The following is a 22,981-nucleotide window of genomic DNA, read 5'->3' as shown; positions in this document are numbered from 1 at the left end:
TACTGCGTTACAGCAGCCAAGTCAGTCACGGAACAGGTACCCACCGCAGTCATACTCCTTTATATGCTATCTATTCCCGAAGACGATGAAGAAACTGAAAAAAATGTGCGAAGAGATAAAAGGCTTTATTCAGATAACTAAGACATATGTAAATTTAATTGTGATGGGGAACTGGAATTCAATAGTAGGAAAAGCAGGAAAACTTGTAGGAGAACATCGACGAGAGATGAAAAATTTGCAGAGAGAAAATGGAGGTGCAGCAATTATGCAAAGGTAAATAGCCTTTCCCAGGATACAATAGCTAGATGTCCAGCATGGAAAGAGCATTAGGACTGAAGACCACCACAATAACAACAACAACGACAATACCAACTATCACTACTATAACTACAGTGACGAGCACTTCCATCAAAACAACAACTGCTACTACTGCTACACCTACAAAGTTCCCATCTGGGTGAATTCGACGAAATAGCGCTATGTTCTGATCAGTGTGATTCCCATCACCTTCTAACTAAGTCACCCTACTTCGTCTGACTGAACTCCCGAGACGCTTTCATTAGTTCATCTCGCCGGAACAGACCAGACATCATATCGTATTACACGCACATATTTGTCACGATCAACTTATAGGTGTGTTGTCCTCCATTAATCGCTCATGGTAAAGTTTCAGTTCGTTTAGTTTGTTTCGTACGAATGATCGATATTTTCATTTTCATTAGTTAATCTCGCCGGGAAAGAGGAAGACATCATATCAGTATTATAGAATATATTTGTCTTGACCAACTCGCCAGTGTGTCGTCCTGTATTAATCACCTACGGTAAAGTTTTGTTTCGTTTGGTTTCTTCCGTACGACTGATCGACACTTCGGAGACTGAAGCCATGAAACGTTATAAATATGGTGCATTTTGTAACCGCACATGTGTATCCACCATCAATATATCCAATAAAGGACAATATTTTTACACCGGAAGGAAATTCAATGAGATGTCTTATTTGCGAAAGCAAATCGAATGCTCTTAGAAAGTTATTTTCTCAACGGAAGATTCACTTTCACAAAAACTGTTCTTGAAACTGTAGTTATCAACAAAGGTCACGAGCAACAGTCGTTTGTTCTTGAATGTGGTGAGAATATTTGCATCTCACACTTGCATGTTTCCGGTGGGTCCCTTGCCAGGTTTATGCAGCGAGATTAGAGGCTTACTTTTACAGTTCGCGAAATCGTGTTGTTACCCAAATGTATTAAAACAGACCAGCTGGATTTCTGTAGCTTCACAGAATATATCTTCTTTGATCTTTAAAACTTAGGCAGGCAAGGTGTAATGAAATGAATTTGAGAGAGAGAATAATGTTATTTAACTCCGAGAAATACATAAAGAAAGTTGTTATAACTATCAGCCTGGTGAAATTGAACAAACTCTTCCGATATCACTTCTTCAGGTTGGATGATAAATGTCGTGTTTTTAATATCAGAACCTTCTAGTATCTATCAAATTATTCCGCGAGTTTGAGTAGTAATGTTATTTACAGTTGTTGCTAATCCGAATTCAGGTGATTCAACGCTCAGTCAAACTCTGATATCATTACTAAGTCACCTGTCTTATCCAAATAACCTCTCCCTCTTGTAGCGTCGTACCAGACAAATCTTGTCTGTCTAGCAGTGCTTCATGTGCTAATATTTATATGCCCTTTCATCTGAAATTAACAGAGATTCCACTTGTGGCCTTCCTGGCTTAACCCACTCATATGTTAGTTGAGATTTAACTTACAGATGAATTTATGGCAGTTCTCGAGTAGTACTGATCATTTATCTTTGTCATTACCTTTATTTGAATACAGCTTTAAACAGCAATAAATTAGTTGAGGACTCTCTGTTGGGTGCATAAGAACAAGGACTGACAAATAAAAGTTGTCATTAGTGCCAATACGAATTTCTGAATATCGTGATCGGAACCGGTCATAATTGCAAATGCAGTTGCGATATGGGTTCTCAAACAGTAGCGATAGTAAATCAGACTCGCTTTGGCGCTTTGTAACTAATAATCTGCCTAGTTTGACTAAATACCTTTACTTTTCGTTTCTTCCAAATTGGGTTCAGTCTTCCTGTACGCAGTGTCGAGGTTTCATAGGACCAGCCAGTTCCATTCTCTTTAATCCCCGCTTAAAATGCTATAACTTCATTTGCTGGAGAAAAGATGCAGAAGTAACCTGGATGTACGGACTCGAAGGCCCTTATAAACAGAAATTTCCAGATGAAGCTTTTATCCAATAGTAGATGTCAAATGAGTGCTGAAACAAAGGTGAGATTTTGGAACCATGTTGAGAAGCGAATCAGAAAAGCTTTGAAGAAGGGAGAAATTGTGGCTTCAGGTGTGTGAAAATGTTCCTCGCCAGAGAGAGCATACAGATCTACAACGTAGGGTGCCACAAACATGTACTCTAACCCAGGGATGAAAAATTATCAGAAGCAAGCCGTATATTACATCATTGACACCTTGGTATATAGACTAAGCTTAGATTAAAGATGTATTAATTGTTCTGAATGGTCGGTTGACGATGACCTGAGCTTCGAAACGGTATGCAACAATTAACTTCGCAATAAAAGAGCGTAGATTACTGCATGTTTTGTGATTGTTATGGGCGCTGTATACCTGTATACTAATTTTTTATTGAAATGATTGTTGATCTCAATTCGAATAGATTGATATTGATGGTTTCGTATCACAATGAGTGTAACACCATTCCTTCCGTAATTAATTCATAAACGGTTCATCAAGTCGAACTTTTCTCTTTTTTTGCGAGGTTAACGCTCATAATTGTTTTGTCTGCCGAGTTACTAGTCGCACCTACAATTTTCATTTTACTGCTTCATTGACAATTTGAGATGCGAGGGTCATTCTGAAAGTAAAGAACGTTTGTTTCTTTAGATGTTTTAATTCAAGACAATGTAAGATAACTTATTTTACAACATATTTTGATGTTTTAGCTATTTTCAGGGTTCTGTGGATCAGTACGTTATTCATATGTCTGTCTGTCCGACTGTTCAAAATCCGTTTTCTTGGGGACGGGTACATGTATAAAGTTGACATTTATGTCATATACCAAAGTCTATAATCCCTTGCCGAAGTAAAAAAGTACGTCAACGTCAATACAGTCAAACGATACGGCCGTTTATGTAACATATTTTGACTCTCGCAAACTTACATATCAAAATCTACAATGTGCTTCCCTTTGACCCAAAATCATGAAATTTGTCATGAAGCATGGTTTCACACCACAGCCAAAGGAAAAAACCCTAAAACTGTTAATATGTAATTACATAACACGAAAAAGAAATTTGACATTTATCAGACTGTTCGATCGTCTATTAAGACCTCTTTCTCTCAGGAATGGGCAGACGAATCAAATTGAAATTTGTGTCACATACGAAGGTCTATGATCCCTTGGCGGTAGTGTAACCATTAGCTTCTAAAGCAATGTAATTAAAAGAAGCTGCCGTTTACGTCACATGTTATCATATTCACAAACTCATTCATCAAAATCTACGGTGTGCTTCCTGTTGATATGGAGTTATAAAATTTGCCAAGAAGCAAGATTTCTCACTTCAACCGAAGAAAAACATCCGAAAACTGTAAATTTGTAACTATATCACACAAAAAAATTTTTTTGTCGGTTGTTATACGACTGTTTCTTCGTCATTAAGAACCCTTTTTCTCAGGGACAGACAAATGTATTAAATCGAAATTTATGTTACATATTGAAGTTCATAGTCCTTTGGTGGTACAAAAATATTAAGCTTCGATGTTAGTGCAGTCAAAGAATACGACCATTTATGTCACATATTTTCATACGCACGAACTCACTCATCAGAACCCACTGGATGCTTCACCTTGACATATAATTTTTTTTTTGCGTAGTTGCCGTTCAAACTTAAACATTAAACGCAGTGTTCCACAAGCTTTAAGATGTCTTATGCGTACGTAGGTGCCGCTAACTTGTTCATCATGTTAAGTAACGTACTTTGCTATTGACTATTGACAAGGGATTTCAGATCGATTCAGTATTTTCTGGATTTCTGGAAGGCTTTTGACACTGAACCACACAAGCGGCTTGTAGTGGAATTGCGTGCTTATGGAATCTCGTCTCAGTTATGTGACTGGATTTGTGATTTCCTGGCAGAGAGTTCACAGTTCGTAGTAACTGGCGGAAAGTCATCGCGTAAAACAGAAGTCATTTCTGGCGTTCCCCAAGGTAGTGTTATAGGCCCTTTGCTGTTCCTTATCTATATTAATGATTTTGGAGACAATCTGAGCAGCCGTCTTAGGTTATTTGCAGATGACGCTGTCATTTATCGACTAATAAAATCAGAAGATCAAAACAAATTGCAAAACGATTTAGAAAAGATATCTGAATGGTGCGAAAATTGGCCTTGACCCTAAATAACGAAAAGTGTGAGGTCATCCACATGAGTGCTAAAAGGAATTCGTTAAACTTCGGTTACACGATAAATCAGTCAAATCTAAAAACCGTAAATTCAACTAAATACCTAGGTATTACAATTACGAACAACTTAAATTGGAAGGAACACATAGAAAATGTTGTGGGGAAGGATAACCAAAGACTGCGTTTTATTGGCAGGACACTTAGAAAATGTAACAGATCTACTAAGGAGGCTGCCTGCACAACGCTTGTCCGTCCTCTTTCAGAATACTGCTGCGCGGTGTGGGATCCTTACAAGATAGTACTGACCGAGTACCTCGAAAAAGTTCAAAGAAGGGCAGCACGTATTATATTATCGCGAAATATGGGAGAGAGTGTGATAGAAATGATACAGGATTTGGGCTGACATCATTAAAAGAAAGGCGTTTCGCCGGCCGCGGTGGTCTCGCGGTTAAGGCGCTCAGTCCGGAACCGCGCGACTGCTACGGTCGCAGGTTCGAATCCTGCCTCGGGCATGGATGTGTGTGATGTCCTTAGGTTAGTTAGGTTTAAGTAGTTCTAAGTTCTAGGGGACTGATGACCACAGTAGTTAAGTCCCATAGTGCTCAGAGCCATTTGAAAGGCGTTTTTCGTTGCGACGGAATCTTCTCACGAAATTCCAATCACCAACTTTCTCCTCCGAATGCGAAAATATTTTGTTGACACCGGCCTACATATGGAGCAACGATCACCACGATAAAAGAAGGGAAATCAGACCTCGTACGGAAAGATGTAGATGTTCGTTCTTTCGGCGCGCTATACGAGATTGGAATAATAGAGAATTGTGAAGGTGGTTCGATGAACCCTCTGCTAGGCACTTAAATGTGATTTGCACAGTATCCATGTAGATGTAGATATAGATCAGATTGTTGTCAATTCCGTAGTGTTTTCGACAACAAACTCCTTCTACTTCGAAAAAAATATGATAATCACTCGGTGCCAAATGTGAACTATAATGTGGACGTTCAAAAGCTTCCCATTTAAACTGCCGAAGCAAATTCTTCGACACTAAGGCAGCTGAATGCGCGCGACAGTTATCGCGATGAAGCACAATGTCGCTGGCAACAATTCATGTCTTTTGTTTTGATCGATGCGGCATAGTCGGTGAAGAGTCTGACAGTAGGCCGATGCATCTGTGGTCTATCCTCAAGGCATAAGGACGCTGAATAGTTAGCCCTTTGGTGGTCATCTGCCAAAAGTCGAAGAACGCACCTGGCCCGAAAGACAATGAACAGTTTGATTAAGAAACTTCCTGGCAGATTAAAACTGTGTGCCCGACCGAGACTCGAACTCGGGACCTTTGCCTTTCGCGGGCAAGTGCTCTACCATCTGAGCTACCGAAGCACGACTCACGGCCGGCCCTCACAGCTTTACTTCTGCCAGTATCTCCTCTCCTACCTTCCAAACTTTACAGAAGCTCTCCTGCGAACCTTGCAGAACTAGCACTCCTCAAAGAAAGGATATTGCGGAGACATGGCTTAGCCACAGCCTGGGGGATGTTTCCAGAATGAGATTTTCACTCTGCAGCGGAGTGTGCGCTGATATGAAACTTCCTGGAAAATTAAAACACTCCGCTGCAGAATGAAAATCTCATTCCAATTTGATAAAGAATTGATCGCGAAATTTGAGGAAAGCGTCTGTCTTGTTGAATTTTTTTTCTGTCTTTGATCTCACTTCGTCAGTCACAACTGATGGTCGGCCTGATCGCTCTTGACCATGAATTTTCGTTCGTCCTCCATTAAATGTGATGCACAGTTTTCGAACTGAAGCTTCATTCAACCCATTTCCATAAGCATCGGTTATCCGTCAGTTTCCATTGGACGGACTTTTTTTGCATTCAGAAACGGTATTACACACTTCGGGGGAACGCTGATTTTGTCGCACGAATGAACTGTAAACTACCGTTTGCGTTCGCTGTTAGCGTCATACTAAATGAAGTTATACGACGTAGGAGTGTGTAGGGGGGGGGGGGGGGGAATGCGGAGCTCGTCCTTTCAAAATGTCCTCTACATTTAGAATGAGCGTCGTACATTGAAAAGACGTGATACGACGCTCTGGATGTTTCCCTAGAAACGGCGGTAGATGGGCTGCATGCACACTGAGGTGACAAGTCAGGTGATAGGTAGTATCGCGTACACTAGGTACAAAATGGCCGTCATTTGTACTCAGGTGATTCATATGAAAAGATCTGGAACGTGATTATAGCTGCACGACGGGAATTAACACACTTTGAACGCTGACATTCCGTTTCAGAAATCGTTAGAGAATTCAATACTGCGAGATCAATAGTGTCAATAGTGTACCGAGAAAACAAAATTTCAGGCATTACCTCTCACCACCGACAACGCAGGCGCCGACGGTCTTCACTTAACGACCGAAAGCAGCAGCTTTTTCGTAGGGTTGTCTGTGCTGACATGCAAGTAACACTACGTGAAATAACCGTAAATTTGGCGTTAGTGGGCTACGGTAACAGACGACAGACGCGACTGCCTTTGCTAACACCACGACATCGCTTGCAGCGCCTCTCCAGGGCTCATGACCAAATTGGTTGGGCCCTAGACGGCCAGAAAATCGTGGCTTGATCAGACGAGTCCCAATTTCAGTTGGTAAGAGCTGATGGTAGGATTCAAGTGTGGCGTAGGCCTCACGAAGCCGTTGATCCAAGTTGTTAATAAGGCACTGTACAAGCTGACGGTGGCTCCATAATGCTGCAGCTGTTTACATGGAATGGAGTGGACTGGTTCCTCTGGTGCGATTGAAGCGATCATTGACGGGAAATGCTTATGTTCTGCCACTTGGAGACCATTTGCAGTTATTCATGTTCATTTTCACAAAAAGCGATGGAATTTTTGTTGATGAGAATGCGATATGTCACCAGGCCACAACAGTTCGCGATTGGTTTCAGTAACATACTGGAGAATTAGGGTGAATGATTTGACCACCCATATCTGCCGACATAAGTTCCATCGGACATTTGTGCGACGTAATCGAGAGGTCAGTTCGAGCACAAAATCCGGCACTGACAACACTTTCGTAGTCATGGATGGCTAGGAAGGCAGCATGGCTCAATATTTCTCCAGAGGACTTCCAACGATTTGTTGAGTCCATTTCCAGTTGCTGCACTATGCCGGGCACAAAGAATGTCTGACACTATATCAGGAGGCATCCCGTGGCTTTTGTCACCTCAGTGTAATACCAACGCTACTGGCGCAGCACGGCCAATGGGAAGTTTACTTGACAATCTGCGCGAAACACCTGTCTGTTCCGGATGCTTCTTACACTCGCACTCTAAGAAAAGACTACAACGACTGTAAGAGCCTGTCAGTACGAAACAGGGACTGGAGAAGCAGAACGTCAGTCAGTTTGAATGGTGGATGATCTCTGAACGCAAAACGCGTTCTCCGTTAGAAGAGGCAGTGAGGCAGCCGGATCTCCGGGTAGAGTCGTCACTGCGTTTGCCGGGTCGTTAGAGGGCAGGGCGCGGTGACTTAGCAGCGGCGTGGCAAGAGCAGAGGAGCCGACGTGACGTGACGGCAATTAGCAACCGTGCTGTTCGCCTCCGTAAGTGGGACACGTTAACGGCAGGCGCGGCCGCAGCAGTAGCACAGCTCACTCGCGGCTGGTCTCGTGTTCAGTGTCACACAGTCGTGGAACGCGCGGGAATGCTTCTGTTCAAATAAAGTTTTCTCGTTCTGTTGTGCAGCCTCTTCTTCGTTTTATAAGCAGATGCAACCCCATACTCACGTTTAATGGCATATGCCGTTTACAACGCATAAAGCACCTAAACTTGTCGACGACTGCTTTGCTTCTCCCGCGCCACAGTCATACACAGAATAAAACCGAGGCAGAAAATGAGAAGATGTGCTGATTACACAGCATGGTCAGTTCCTGGGACACATCGCGTATCGAAAACCTACACACATGGGCGAGCACAAGCAGTCAGAGCATCAGGCTGCACTGCTGCTCCTGCGCCTGTCAGTAGGCATGCGGAACAGAGGGGCGTCAAGGGGTTGCCTGCCTGCAGGTGCCTAGGGCTGTCACAGGTTGTCTCTGTACAGATACATTTTAAAAGTGCTCAGCAAAGGCTGGCAGGTGTCACTGATGGTGCTGCCGAACTGTATGGTCTTAGTAGGACTCTTTTCCGTTTCATTAACTCTTGTGACAATTTCGTACCCCTGGTGATCATGCCACAGGATGGCGAAAAAGAGGAGGTCTGCAGAAGCATAATCACCCTTTGCTGAATCGTATTCATAATTCTTCTAATTTCCATCCTGTACACCAGAACAAAATTTGCACTCGTACTTCACTCCAGGGGGGCGATCACTTTTAATTGGGTTGCTGTCTCACAGTGCCCTTAGACAAGGGATTAAAGCGTCTGGGGGTGTCTACAGTGACGAAAGTTGTCAAGACGGTCGTCCTGTCGTTCATCGTACTGCGAACTGTCGTTTTCGGTTCCAATATATGTGGGAATCAACGCCCTAAGGGAAGGGGTGGTTTAATTGACGCATTTTATGCCACCCCCTAAGGCCTTCATATGGCGATTCTCAGCGGCGATGTGTCAGAAATGTTTTCTTCAGCCACCTATAAGAAAACGGTGTGATTTGAACGTTGGGGCTCGCGGTTTTGACTTCCATCGCAGAGGCGTCAAAAGAAGGGGTGAACTGTGGGTAACAGAGGCTGTGACGACATGCCCAACGTCTGAAACTTCGTGGTGGCGTTGGACAGAATTGTGCTGAAATTTGGAGCCACGACATTATTAACCCACATTGTACATTACACGAACCTCTGGGCTCTGGCCTCTTCTTCGCATGTGTCGACACACCTTGCTGTTTCAAGCGTCACCGAGCCAGAGATAGTCGCAGCAGGGGGCCACGCTTTTGCACCATTACAGAGAAAGAGTGTAGGCACCTATGAGCCAAATTTCAAACCTACGTCGCAGTGGGAGACAATATTGGGGTTCCGGAAAAGTGATCTTTTAGTTGTCTTGCGCAGGGTAGTTGTCAGAGGGAACGAAACACAATTTATCAGTCTGCACGCTTAAATATGAAATTATTCCAGAATGAGATTTTCACTCTGCAGCGGAGTGTGCGCTGATATGAAACTTCCTGGCAGATTAAAAACTGTGTGCCGGACCGAGACCCGAACTGGGACCTTTGCCTTTCGCGGTCAAGTCCTCTACCGTCTGCCAGGAAGTTTCATATCAGCGCACACTCCGCTGCAGAGTGAAAATCTCATTCTGGAAACATCACCCAGGCTGTGGCTAAGCCATGTCTCAGCAATATCGTTTCTTCCAGGAGTGCTAGTTGTGCAAGGTTCGCAGGAGAGCTTCTGTGAAGCTTGGAAAGTAGGAGACGAGGTACTGGCGGAAGTAAAGCTGTCAGGACGGGGCCTGAGTCGTGCTTGGGTAGCTCAGACGGTAGAGCACTTGCCCGCGAAAGGCAAAGGTACCGGGTTCGAGTCTCGGTCCGGCACACAGTTTTAATCTGCCAGGAAGTTTCATGAAATTATTCTTCCATTAACTGACTGAAGAATTTTTATTTGTCTTAAAATACTCTGTCTTTTTTGTAAGACGACAAATAAACTTTCGAACAAGCTCTAGTGAAAATACAGAGTGATTAGGTCTTGAATTTTTCAGTGCTGGATCTCAAACTATACTGTAAGGAAACCACTTATTTTTCAGACGCTGTTTATCCACATTGGCTTCACGTGTTACACAGGTTCAACGTCCATCTCCCCCAGTAGTCGAATTACCGAGCGCCGCATGTTGCCGGAGGAGTTACGTGTCTGAATATGTTTGCAGCACGCAGTGGTACAGAGCTACAGGGTCATATCCTGTCTTACATCTCTCATTCTCCTCTCCTAATTTACTGGTGGCGTTCGGCCTAGTGACCACATCTTTACCTGTTTCCATATAAAGACCAGTTCCTTGAACGAAACGGCCCAGGTGTGTCTTCAGCTATGCTGTCAATTCGTTGTATTCGCTTTATCAGTATCAGGTATTGAGAGTAGCACGTTACTACAATATTTCGAGTTGTGGAGGGTTAGGCTCAACAGTCTATCAAGGAGATAGAACGGTGTTGCGCGCATTCTGAAACTCTATCGCTTGTTTCACTAGATCTACATCTATTGTCCGTGAACTACCTTGCGGTGTGTGCGGGCGGGTACTTTATGTACTGCTGTCACTTTCCCCCTTTTGTGTTCCAGTCGCGAATGGTTCGCTGGAACAACGACTGTTGGTAAGCCTTCGTGAGAGCTCGAATCTCATTAATTTTAACTTCACTGCCTTTCAACGAAATTTAAGCATGAGGAAGCAATATATTGCCTGACTCTTACGCCGTCGGAACGTTAAAAGTAGATGAAAAAGTGTTTCATAACGTCTCTCTTGAAGCGTCTGCCACTGGAGTTCGGTGATCATCATGGAGACACTCTCGCGCTAGCTAAATGAGCTTGCAAGGAAACGCGCTACCCTTCTTTGAGTCTTCTCTACTTCCACTATCAGTCCTATCTGTTAAGGATCGCCGACTGGCGAGCAATATCCAAGTACTGATCGAACGACGTCTCTGTAAGCTACGTTCTTTGTCGGTGGACTATATTTCACGACGATTCTTCCAACTAATCTCAGTCTGGCATCTGCCTTACCTGCTATTAGTTTTGTATGGTAGTTCCACTTTAAATCGCTTCGTACTCATATTCCTACATATTTAATTACGTGACTGCTTGCAAAGACTGTTCTGTTCTCTGTGTCTATTTATGAGCAATATATTACGTTTGTTGCTCTTAAATAGCCACAAAACCTGTTATTGCATGAAATAAGTATTTGAAGCCAACAGAAGGATTTCCCATAAACTTTGTAAGCTGTTCATAAAAGTTTTGTATCATCTTCATGACTTGCTTAGTTAGTGTTTTTTCTTCTTCATTTTCTTTTATTGGAAACCTCTTTCTGAATATCTTGACCGCAGGAAGTCACTACGTATAGGTCTATGTGTATTGGAGCTAAAAGTAAAGCTCCAATTTCAGTGCTGTTCAGCAGAGCACGCTCTGTGAATGAGACAATGTAGCTTGCCTATTCTGTCCTTTGCGAGTATATCAGCGTGCCTCGAAGCGTCATTTCAAGCTTGGACAATGCGCGCATTGTCACACTATCGCAAAAAGGGTTGCCTGCGAGGAAAGTTGTCCGCGAAATGGTGTATACCACAGCTAAGTCATTCGAACATTTAACCGTTGTGAGACACAAAAATATTGAAGATCTGCCTCGTAGTGGTACAATACCGACTGATAACCGCAACCTATAAATAATGGATCCCAGGATACCCGAAGTGAAAGCAACGGAACGGCGTGCTGCCTATTTTGAGGCAACTGTGTCGACTCGGACAGTACACAGTCGTTCAACATGAGCAATTTGGTCTCAAGGCATCCATTATGAACAATAGTAGTGTACGAATAACGTGGGAAAGTTAACACTTGGTATGAAATCTAGATTAAAAGCTTTGTGTTCTCTTTAACGGCCAATTTGAGGGCTATACAATAACCCATTGCCCAACCACGGAATATAAATTTCGACATTGGGTTCGTTTTTCAAGACGACAAATGCACAATCCCACCGTGCCTTCTTCAGGAGGTACACTATCTGATACAATGTATGAGGACCTATCTATGTAGTGTGGAACTGACTAGGAGACGTCACAACAACACGCGGACCCGCCGGTACAGAAGGCGGCGGGGAGTGTTGTGTTGTCAATAGAGAAAGCAGAAACACAAGAACGCGTCGGTTATGAAAGCTGAGTGACTTCTAACGCGGACTAAGCATTGGATGTCACATGCAAATGAATCAATTATGGACATTTCAACTCTTCTAAAGCTGCCCAAGTCGATTTTTGGTGATCTGATCTTGAACTGGAAACGCGAAGGAACAACTGTAGCTATACCAAGTCCAGACAGAGCTCATATACTGGCGGACAGGGACCGTCGAGCATTGAGGAGGGTGGCTGCAAAAAATCGCCTGAATGAATAAAAAAAATGGTTCAAATGGTTCTGAGCTCTATGGGACTTAACATCTGTGGTCATCAGTCCCCTAGAACTTAGAACTACTTAAACCTAACTAACCTATGGACATCACACACGTCCATGCCCGAGGCAGGATTCGAACCTGCGACCGTAGCAGTCGAGTGGTTCCGGACTGAGCGCCTAGAACCGCTAGACCACCGCGGCCGGCCTCCTGAATGAATCACTCGTGAGTTTCAAAGTGCTACCAACAGTCCAGCTACTACAGAGACTGTGTGTTGGGAGGCAAAAAGGGTGGCGTACAGTGGATCAGCAGCTCCTCATAAGCCATACATTTATGTAGTCAGTGCTAAGCGACGCTCCAGGTGGCGTGAAGAGCGACGCCACTGGACAGTGGATGACTGGAAACGAGTAATTTGAATTACGCTATACCCTGTGGATATCCGATAGATGGGTTTGGATTCTGTGAGTGCCTGGAGAACCATATCTGGCATTATGTGTAGTGACAGCAGTGAAACACAGGAAAGGTGGTGTTACGGTATGGGGATGGTTTTGGTGGTCAGGATGTAGTCTCCTTACTGTACCTACGGAAAAGCTATATGCGTAAGGGTATGAACACATTTTACAGTTTTGTGTACTGCCTTCAGCACAGGAAGAATTCGGGGAAGATGATAGCGTGTGTCAGCATGACAAAAAAAAGAAAAAAGAAAAATGGCTCTGAGCACTATGGGACTCAACTTCTGAGGTCATCAGTCCCCTAGAACTTAGAACTACTTAAACCTAACTAACCTATGGACATCACACACATCCATGCCCGAGGCAGGATTCGAACCTGCGACCGTAGCAGTCGAGCGGTTCCGGACTGAGCGCCTAGAACCGCTAGACCACCGCGGCCGGCCTCCTGAATGAATCACTCATGAGTTTCAAAGTGCTACCAACAGTCCAGCTACTACAGAGACTGTGTGTTGGGAGGCAAAAAGGGTGGCGTACAGTGGATCAGCAGCTCCTCATAAGCCATACATTTATGTAGTCAGTGCTAAGCGACGCTCCAGGTGGCGTGAAGAGCGACGCCACTGGACAGTGGATGACTGGAAACGAGTAATTTGAATTACGCTATACCCTGTGGATATCCGATAGATGGGTTTGGATTCTGTGAGTGCCTGGAGAACCATATCTGGCATTATGTGTAGTGACAGCAGTGAAACACAGGAAAGGTGGTGTTACGGTATGGGGATGGTTTTGGTGGTCAGGATGTAGTCTCCTTACTGTACCTACGGAAAATCTATATGCGTAAGGGTATGATCACATTTTACAGTTTTGTGTACTGCCTTCAGCACAGGAAGAATTCGGGGAAGATGATAGCGTGTGTCAGCATGACAAAAAAAAGAAAAAAGAAAAATGGCTCTGAGCACTATGGGACTCAACTTCTGAGGTCATCAGTCCCCTAGAACTTAGAACTACTTAAACCTAACTAACCTAAGGACATGACACACATCCATGCCCGAGGCAGGATTCGAACCTACGACCTTAGCGGTCGCGCGGTTCCAGACTGTCGCGTTTAGAACCGCTCGGCCAATCCGGTCGGCTGTCAGCATGAAATCACCTTGTTATAAAGCAGTATCCGTGAGAAAATGGTTTGCCGCGCGGGATTAGCCGAGCGGTCTTGGCGCTGCAGTCATAGACTGTGCGGCTGGTCCCGGCGGAGGTTCGAGTCCTCCCTCGGGCATGTGTGTTTGTGTTTGTCCTTAGGCTAATTTAGGTTAAGTAGTGTGTAAGCTTAGGGACTGATGACCTTAGCAGTTAAGTCCCATAAGGTTTCACACACATTTGAACATTTTGAGATAATGGTTTGTGGACAACACATCTGAGCTGGATTTGCCTGGCCAGAGTCGCTACCTAACCCCATGGAACATCTTTGAGATCAGTTAGAATTTCGACTTTGCATTAACCCTCAGCGTCCATCGCAACTACCTCCTCTGGTTTTGGCTCTTGAGAAAAAAAAGGGGCTGCTATTCGCCAACAAACGTTCAGGCACTTCATTGTAAGCGTCTCCAGCAGAATTCAAGCCGTCGTATAGGCGAAGTGAGGACACGGCCCAAATTAATGTCCAGTAGTAGGTGGCAGGGTACTTTTGATCAGATAGTGAATGAATCAGTCGAATGCAACGGTCCGCGGTATCTGCTGATACGAACGTTATTGCACTTGCTTGCGGATTAGCCGAAACTTACAGTACATCGATGCAGGATCATTGTTACACAGCGGATAACATGAGGAGGACCGTCATCAATGAATGGGAGGGGCTTGAGCAGTACCATCTCGACCACGTTCTGAATTTGCATGCCAAGGCGTGTCCAAGCACGGTACAATGAGCTAGGAGGAACAATATGGTGTTGAATGTTATCCATCTGCAAATTGCGAACTCATATATGTCACTTTCCTACCACAATCCTTTTTTTGTTTAGCTTTTATTTGACAGTAATGTTTCTTGTTTACCTCATAAGAATTGTTATTTCATTCCCTGCTCTCAATGAATCTAAGCCGACATACGTTCACAGATGTGTGTTGTAAAACTTTTTTGAAAAGTCTGAACTCGTATTTCATCATCTAAAAAATCCGAAAAGTCTAAAATAAATTCCCACAATTATTATTGGTCTTATTGACTATTGGAGTCAAATGAGAGGGAATCTCATGACTTCCACTCACCTTAGTGTTTTGAATTGCTGGCCTGTAGAAACAACCATTTAACTAAACTACGTCCTAAAAGGTCTCGGAAGGCCTAACGATACTCACCGACCGCCGTGTCATTCTCACCCTATAGGCCTCACTGGATGCGGGTGTAGAGGGACGTGTGATCAGCACACCGCTCTCCCGGCCGTTGTCACTTTTCGTGGACGGAGACGCTACTTCTCAGTCAATTTCTCAATTTGCCTCATAAGGGCTCAGTGCACACCACTTGCCAACAGTGCTCGGCAGGCTGGATGGTCACAGTAAGAACCAGAGCAAACATAAAGTTTCAAGTGTTGGTCTTCGAACCCCAATAATTCTTTTAACTTATGGAATAGCCCCGTACGTTACCGGATTGACCTGCACTCTTCTTATTTAGTCTAAAAGTAGATTACCAAACAGCAACCCATTGTTCAACGGTACAATGTAAATTTCATCGATGGGTTCATTTTCAGAGACGTTAATGCAAGATCCCACAGTGTCCATTTCGTAAACACCGCCCTCTAGAAGGTATGACTCAGTCGAATAGAGTGCCGTGTGGTATCTGCTGTTATCTCGCTACACGACAATCGTTCGTATTTTTTATATACTACTCGGATCATTTATTTCTCTGTGTAACGTGTTTAGTGATAGCTCTGTAGCATGGAACAAAGAGCGACAGATGCTGTACTGCAGATAAAGGTTTCTACGTTGCGTCAATGAAATAAGAGCTTTTCGGACTTATAACTGCGCCAATCAGCAGAACGCCGTCTCATCTTCGTCGTTAGAATGTCCTCAAAATTCGCTGAAGGACGAATGAATCATAAACCCTGATGGCTCTCTCCTACCGAATTCGTAAGTTACATATAAAAAATGCACTTATTTTCAGTATGTCGATCGTTGCATCATTCTCTTAAAATTATTGGTTTCTGACAGTATCGCCCATAACGAGAACTCTTAAAAGAACATAAAATTAAATGACATCTAGGATCTAATACTGTGTTTAGAATACCACAGAGCTAAAAAAAATTCTGTCGATTTACAATACAACATTGGCAGCGCCATGCATATAAATTTAAACTACTTTAATGAGTCTTGACTCTTGAACCAACAATGGGACACATTTAAAAGTTTTTTTGGGGAGGGGGGGTGTGATAATACATCATTGGGAAATTACGTACAGACATATACATGCATACATACAAAGTCCTCACAGCAAATGTTGTAAGTGCCTTCCACCAGCATCGATGCACAACTATAATCGCTTCACCAGATTCCGCGACGTTCTGTGAAGTGTATCCTGGCCAGTGCTGTTTATTTCGTGTGTAATGGCTCACGGAGTTCTGCAGTCGTCCGTGGTCTATTCTTCTACACTCAGCTTTTGAGATATCACCACAAGATAAAATCCGGGGTGTTGGATGAGGTGGTCGAAGGGCCAAAATTTTTTTGGTTTTATTTGGTCACCAAAGAAACTGGTTGCAATTCGCATGGAAGCGATAGAAATGTGAAATGTTCCTCCAACGTTTTGGACATTGAGACGCCCTGCTAAACCCGCAGGAGAGGACAGGTAGTTCAAATTGTGGAAAGGGGCCAAAATAAGGGGCTGTCAGTTACACTCGAACATACAACTTTATTATTTGATCAAACATTACAAGAGCCCCAAAAAAATTATTTTAACACACAGCTTTAGTCTTTAGGACTTAATTACCGGCTGAAAGCCACTTTAATTTAAAAACGGCTGAAGGCCAATAACTTAAAACGCAAGCATAATCAGAAATTTAAAAGGCAAGCCTTATCTTACAACAGTTCTCTATTTAGGCTGAAGGCCCAAAGAATCTGAGATTTTCAGAGCCAACAATTTGAATTCTAAATCGGCTGAAAGCCCAACAGTTAAGGCTAAACAACATTAATTTTTTTAAAAAAGAAGCAAGACCTTACGTAAAACAGTTCTTAATTAGGCAAAACTCAACCAAAACAGAAATTTAAGAGGCAAAGTCTTATCTTAAAGCAGTTCTTTAGCTAGACTGAAGGCCCAAAGAATCAGACACTTCAAGAGGAAACAAGTTAAATTCAAATCGGCTGAAAGTCTAACACTTAAAACTCCATAACATAAATTTTATTTGTAATAAACCAAAGGCCTTACGTGCAACAGTTCTTTAATTTAGGCTGAAGGCCTTAAGAGCAAAACAACTCAAACTCAAAATCGGCTGAAGGCCCAACACTTAAAATTCAACAACATTAAAACCTTTGAAATGCCAAAGGTCTTACGTGAAACAGTTCTTTAAATTAGGCTGAAGGCCTGAAGATCTTACGCCTTAAGGTCAAAACAATCTTAATTTAAAAAAAAATCAGCTAGAAACCATACAAGAACAAACAACAAGAACAAATGAAAAAAAGGCAGTACACCCAAGGGAGCTCAGATGTTCGAGGGTCGGCCTGGAATTCGAACACTAACGCGCGCTTAGGTGAGTCAGGCAGTCGGGCCATCCATTCACGATCCGACGACAACCCAACCGACCGACAGTCAACGGACCAAGCGACAGGATAACTAATTCAAACGACACTGTGGTGTCACCGCCAGACACCACACTTGCTAGGTGGTAGCTTTTAAATCGGCCGCGGTCCGCTAGTATACGTCGGACCCGCGTGTCGCCACTGTCAGTGATGGCAGACCGAGCGCCGCCACACGGCAGGTCTAGAGATACTGACTAGCACTCGTCCCAGTTGTACAGCCGACTTTGCAAGGAACGGTTCACTGACAACTACGCTCTCATTTGCCGAGACGATAGTTAGCATAGCCTTCAGCTACATTTGCTACGATCTAGCAAGGCGCCGTATTCAATTGATATTGAGATTCTATTAATGTATCATCAAGAGCGATGTTCTACAAATGTGGATTAAAGTTAAGTATTCCAGAAGCTACGTACTTTTCTTTATAGCATTCATTACGTATCCTGTTTCAGACCTCACGCCAGCCTGCGTGAGTTTAAGCGCGTGCCTTTCGGCTTCCTCTCATTGTGTCTAGGCTGTCTTGTCTAGACACAACAGACACAATGTCACCAGTTGGGGCTGGCTGGTAGATTAAGTAAAGACTCAACCTTCGTGTCCGGAGTCGGTGAGCCACGGACCTCGTAGCAATGGGAACAGCCCCTCACACTCTGACCGCGCGTGGACGCCGCCAGGGCCCGTCCAGATACGCACCACGGAGACTTCCTCGCTGCTCCATGCCAACAGACCAACTGCCCAGGCCCGAAAACGCTTAAAGGACCAAATATACGTCGGCCGATGAAACGACCAACCGAACGACCAACCAACGGTCGTCCCACTCCTATCTCCCTCCGTCGGACAGTTCATGTGTGTCGCCAGTGGTCGGCGAGCACTGGCTGTCGGCGCCTCACCGGCGCTCCGTCCCCGACTTCACTGCTGCTGCGTCCCGACTGCACTGCTGGTCCGCCTCCAACTGACCGCCAGACACACGACGACCCGGAAATACTATCGGTAGCTCCAGAGATGGTAAGACAGTGTACTTACCAATACGCGCTGCTGCTGCCGCTCACGGGCAAGTAAGGCAGGAAGTTAGTGACGCCAGTTAGTGGAATAAGAAAACGAGGCGGCAGTATCGTAATAGAAGATGACGAAGAATAAATGGGATAAACACGAGCCGTGCACGGCTCAGACATAACCTTCTGTAAGTTCGTCATCCAGCTGCTCCTCGAATGTATTGAAGATTCCCGTATAAACTGTAGTGTCTACGTTCGGAAAAAAAAAACATGGGCCAACAAACCTGGAAGCCGACACCGACCACCACAGTCCAATCTTTTCACCACGCAGTGGTGTTTCGTGGATGCTACGGGGGTTCACACCAGCCCAGTATCTGCTGTTCTGTGTGTTGATGCAACCTGACAGGCGGAAGCATACCTCATCTGTACACTAAGTTTTGGAGAGAATGTCTGAACGCTGAATAAGAAACTCCTGAAACCATAGATAGTAACGCACTCTTTTCTCATGATCTGCTTCTTGCAGGACTTGCATCACGTGCAATCTGTATGGTTCGTAATCCCGATTTCTTCGCAACTCTCTGGCATGTGCCATATGAAATGCCTGGCTCAAGCGACGCAGCGATTTCCTTGGGCCGGCAGCGGTGGCCGAGCGGTTCTAGGCGCTTCAGTCCGGAACCGCACGACTGCCACGGCCGCAGGTTCGAATCCTGCCTCGGGCATGGATGTGTGTGATGTCCTTAGGTTAGTTCTCAGAGCCATTTGAACCATTTGATTTCCCTGGAAAGTTGTCCAAGCGTTTTAGAACATTATCAGTAATCTCTGCACTTGGCGATGCTCTATGTTTACCACTGTCACTGTTTGGTACACCAGCTGTCTTCAGCATCCTTACAATCGATAAAATTGTTGCCTTTGTTGGAACGTCACACTGACTTCTCTCCGGAATGCCCACTGTGTTGTAACAAGTGAGTCTGTCTTCCGATGTGTTTTCACAATAAGATCCCGCTGTCGAAATGTATACTGCATGTTTCTGTCAGCTAAAGACTGCAAACTAATCACTCATTTGTTCGTTATTCCCACACGGCCCGAACTCCACACTCACAGACTTCACAAATCGCGACCGACAAGGCTGCGAACGGACAGGGTCCGATCAAGCACGGCATTATACCGGACAAAGGTCTTCGTGCGCAGAAACAACAATCAACTTGCTAACAACGGGCGGTACATCCGATTCTTCCAGATATACTGATATCATTAAAAAAAACATTCCTGTTTCTGCGAGCTTTCGGAGTGAAATCATAACCCAATGAAGTAGTTCAGGTTTATATTGATCGCCTTGTATAATATGCCCTTCTCGTGGTTACGGAGTAATCCGCCGTAACTCCCAATTTTGCAGTTATATAGAAAGCCAAGATTGTATTCTGTCGCTTTATACCAAAATTTAAAGAGAAATGTAAATTATGCAAAAAAACCGTAGTGCTGCTGAGCGTCCTCTACACGTAGTAACATAAAACATTCCAGAACAATGAACATAAAACATTACAGAGGATAACCTAGATTGACCATTGCAGAGAAACAATAAAATAATGTTTAAGGTGTGTCCTCTCTTCTTTTCCATTAAAACGTCGTAGAAGGAGCTGCCTAAGAGCCAGGTCGAAAACAGCTCCACGCTGAGGTTCCTCCCGTTATGCGAAGCTCGAGGCTTCCTGTGCTGGGGCACGGTAGTCCGACGCTGCCATGGAGATATGATAAGGGGAGATGGCGCTAGACACTGTACGTTGCTTCGAAGCCGGCCCGCCAACAGTTCACAGTTGCTTCTTGTTCTTCTGTCGTGTCTCCGTAACAACTGTTTTAAATAGTAAACATTACAGCACGTTCGTGAACAACACAGTGTCAGGAAGGCACTTTCACACGTATTCCCGATCTTAAAGGCATATTTGATCAAGTAATATGATGCATTTGGCCTTGTTAATGTAACTTTTTTTGTTACCTATTCCGAATAACCAAGAAGCCAAGTGTGTGATACGAATTGCTGCTTTAATAATTTAGCATTTCCCTTCATACGGAATGACGGAACTGATGTTCCGACTGTGTCCGCTTCCCGAAAACGTTGAGAACATATTTTGCTCCGTCTGGACGGTTTGCAATGCTTCCTTCTCACGGCTTTCAATCAGAACACCCTTCAAGTTCTACTGATAGGACAGTAAAGTAATATTACAGAAATGAAACCATTACAGTAACAGTAACCAGTGCAACTAAAATTTAACTGTTTAAAAGAAAATATTGCTTGGACGAGCCCACTTACGAATGACGAGCGATTCCTTTACACTTCAGATAAAAAAATGTTCAAATGTGTGTGAAATCTTGTGGGACTTAACTGCAAAGGTCATCAGTCCCTAAGCTTACACACTACTTAACCTACATTATCCTAAGGACAAACACACACACCCATGCCCGAGGGAGGACTCGAACCTCCGCCGGGACCAGCTGCACATTCCATGACTACAGCGCTGAGACCTCTCGGCTAATCCCACGCGGCTTCAGATTATAATCAGAATGACTCGTACAGCTGTAAATGATGAAAGTTGGCATTTTCTTTATCAAAACATTGCAACCGGAAGATAATCTTTGGGACTTCTAACATGGCGGACGTCGGCTCAAGTTTGTGACGTCACGACAGCCCCCTTTACCGTACATCCCGGACAGGTGGTAAGCATGCAACGTCCTGTCGCATCCCAGCAAAGAAGCCCACAGTGGTCCGTGCCTGATCCCGGTAGCTAAGAGCTGTGGGAGGACCTGTTCGCACAGCCCAGAACTAGCGAGACAGCGACGTCAGCTACACTCGGATCGAATCCGCGCGGCGAATTTGCGTAGGTACGGTACACCGGCCAGTGTGAGTGTAGTTTCTGGGCAGGTTTCACGCTCGTTTAGGCAACTGCTGGCCTTGTCTACAATCTCCGTCTCAGAAAATACCAAACTCAAACAGATAAAAGTTTACACGATACCGTTCCCTTCCCGTGATGATATGAAGGGCATTCGGTCACAGAGTTAAAGTAAAATATATTTGTTAAAATGTAAGTTCCTTTCGTCTGTGGCGTGGCGCTAAGTCACTATCGCAACCAGAATTGACACAGTGTTGGCGATGTGCGGTGCGTTAGACAAATTACACGACTAAATGTTCCTCCGAGTCACTCGGAAATGTTTATTGCCTGAACCGGATTAATACGCTACACTGCTACATTATCACGTTAGCCGAAACGAGTGGCGCCAGCCTCGCTTTGACCCACGACATGGCTAAATTTCTCACTTCTCCAAAGTGAATAATTAAAACCCTGCAGTTGCTCTCCTCCCTCAGCAACCTTCTGAGATGTGGAACATGTACAGCGCTAACAGTTCATACACCGCCTCAAACTGTCTCCTACTAAATTTCGTCGGTAGTCTCCACAACAACAAAATGAGAAAACACTTCTCAGTTAATAAGGAAAAAGTCACACAAAAGCACCACACTCATATTTCCACGGAAACAAACGCAATTCATCGGCTTTCATTAAACCTCGGCGAGCGTGCTTCTTTCACTGAACACCATCTCCTAGTTAGCTACTTCTGAGAACCCCCTTCCCGCACCCCTCACCCCCCTCCCCCTTAATCATACTAATCATCCACAAATGCTTCAGTTTAGCGGCTGAGGCCGTAGATGGTGACATACGGGGCGTGCAGTATGGTTGGCCACTTTCTCCCACCCGAGTTTTGTGATAATTAAGCCTGTCCATCTTTGAATTGACTTAGTGAGCCGCCGCTTGGGAATTCTTCCTACCTGTTACGTGGAGATGCCCTCGTAGTTCTATATCCCCTTGCAGAGCCGTCGGATTCTGAAAGTGTATTACTTCTGTCTATGTTTTACGTAATGAAGCGGGAAGAAGTTTTTTCCGCAAATTTTTTTACACAGGATGCCATTATGGTGCGTTTATTTAAGGCACACGGAAGATGAACTTGTATACACTAACTATAAGCTAACTATTAGTGGTACGAGAGCATGATTTACCACATGACTTGATCGAACATCCTATCGACGACTGCCGACTATGGCGCAATCTGCAACTTGAATGTACAATCGGTATTGTTCTTATAAGATCGTACATCTTCAGTTATGCCAAAGTTATTCGTTTGTTTGTTAATATCAACCTTTCCTGGATTGTAAAAATAGTGAAAAATGGTATTTATGACCCATGAACTCCTCCCAGTGTCTGAGTGGCAAAAGGCAACTTCTGTTAGAAAATATTTATTTACAACAATTACTTGA

This window comes from Schistocerca cancellata, chromosome 1 (genome assembly GCF_023864275.1).
Source record: "Schistocerca cancellata isolate TAMUIC-IGC-003103 chromosome 1, iqSchCanc2.1, whole genome shotgun sequence".
Classification (NCBI taxonomy): Eukaryota; Metazoa; Arthropoda; class Insecta; order Orthoptera; family Acrididae; genus Schistocerca; species Schistocerca cancellata.
This window is presented reverse-complemented; position numbering follows the sequence as displayed.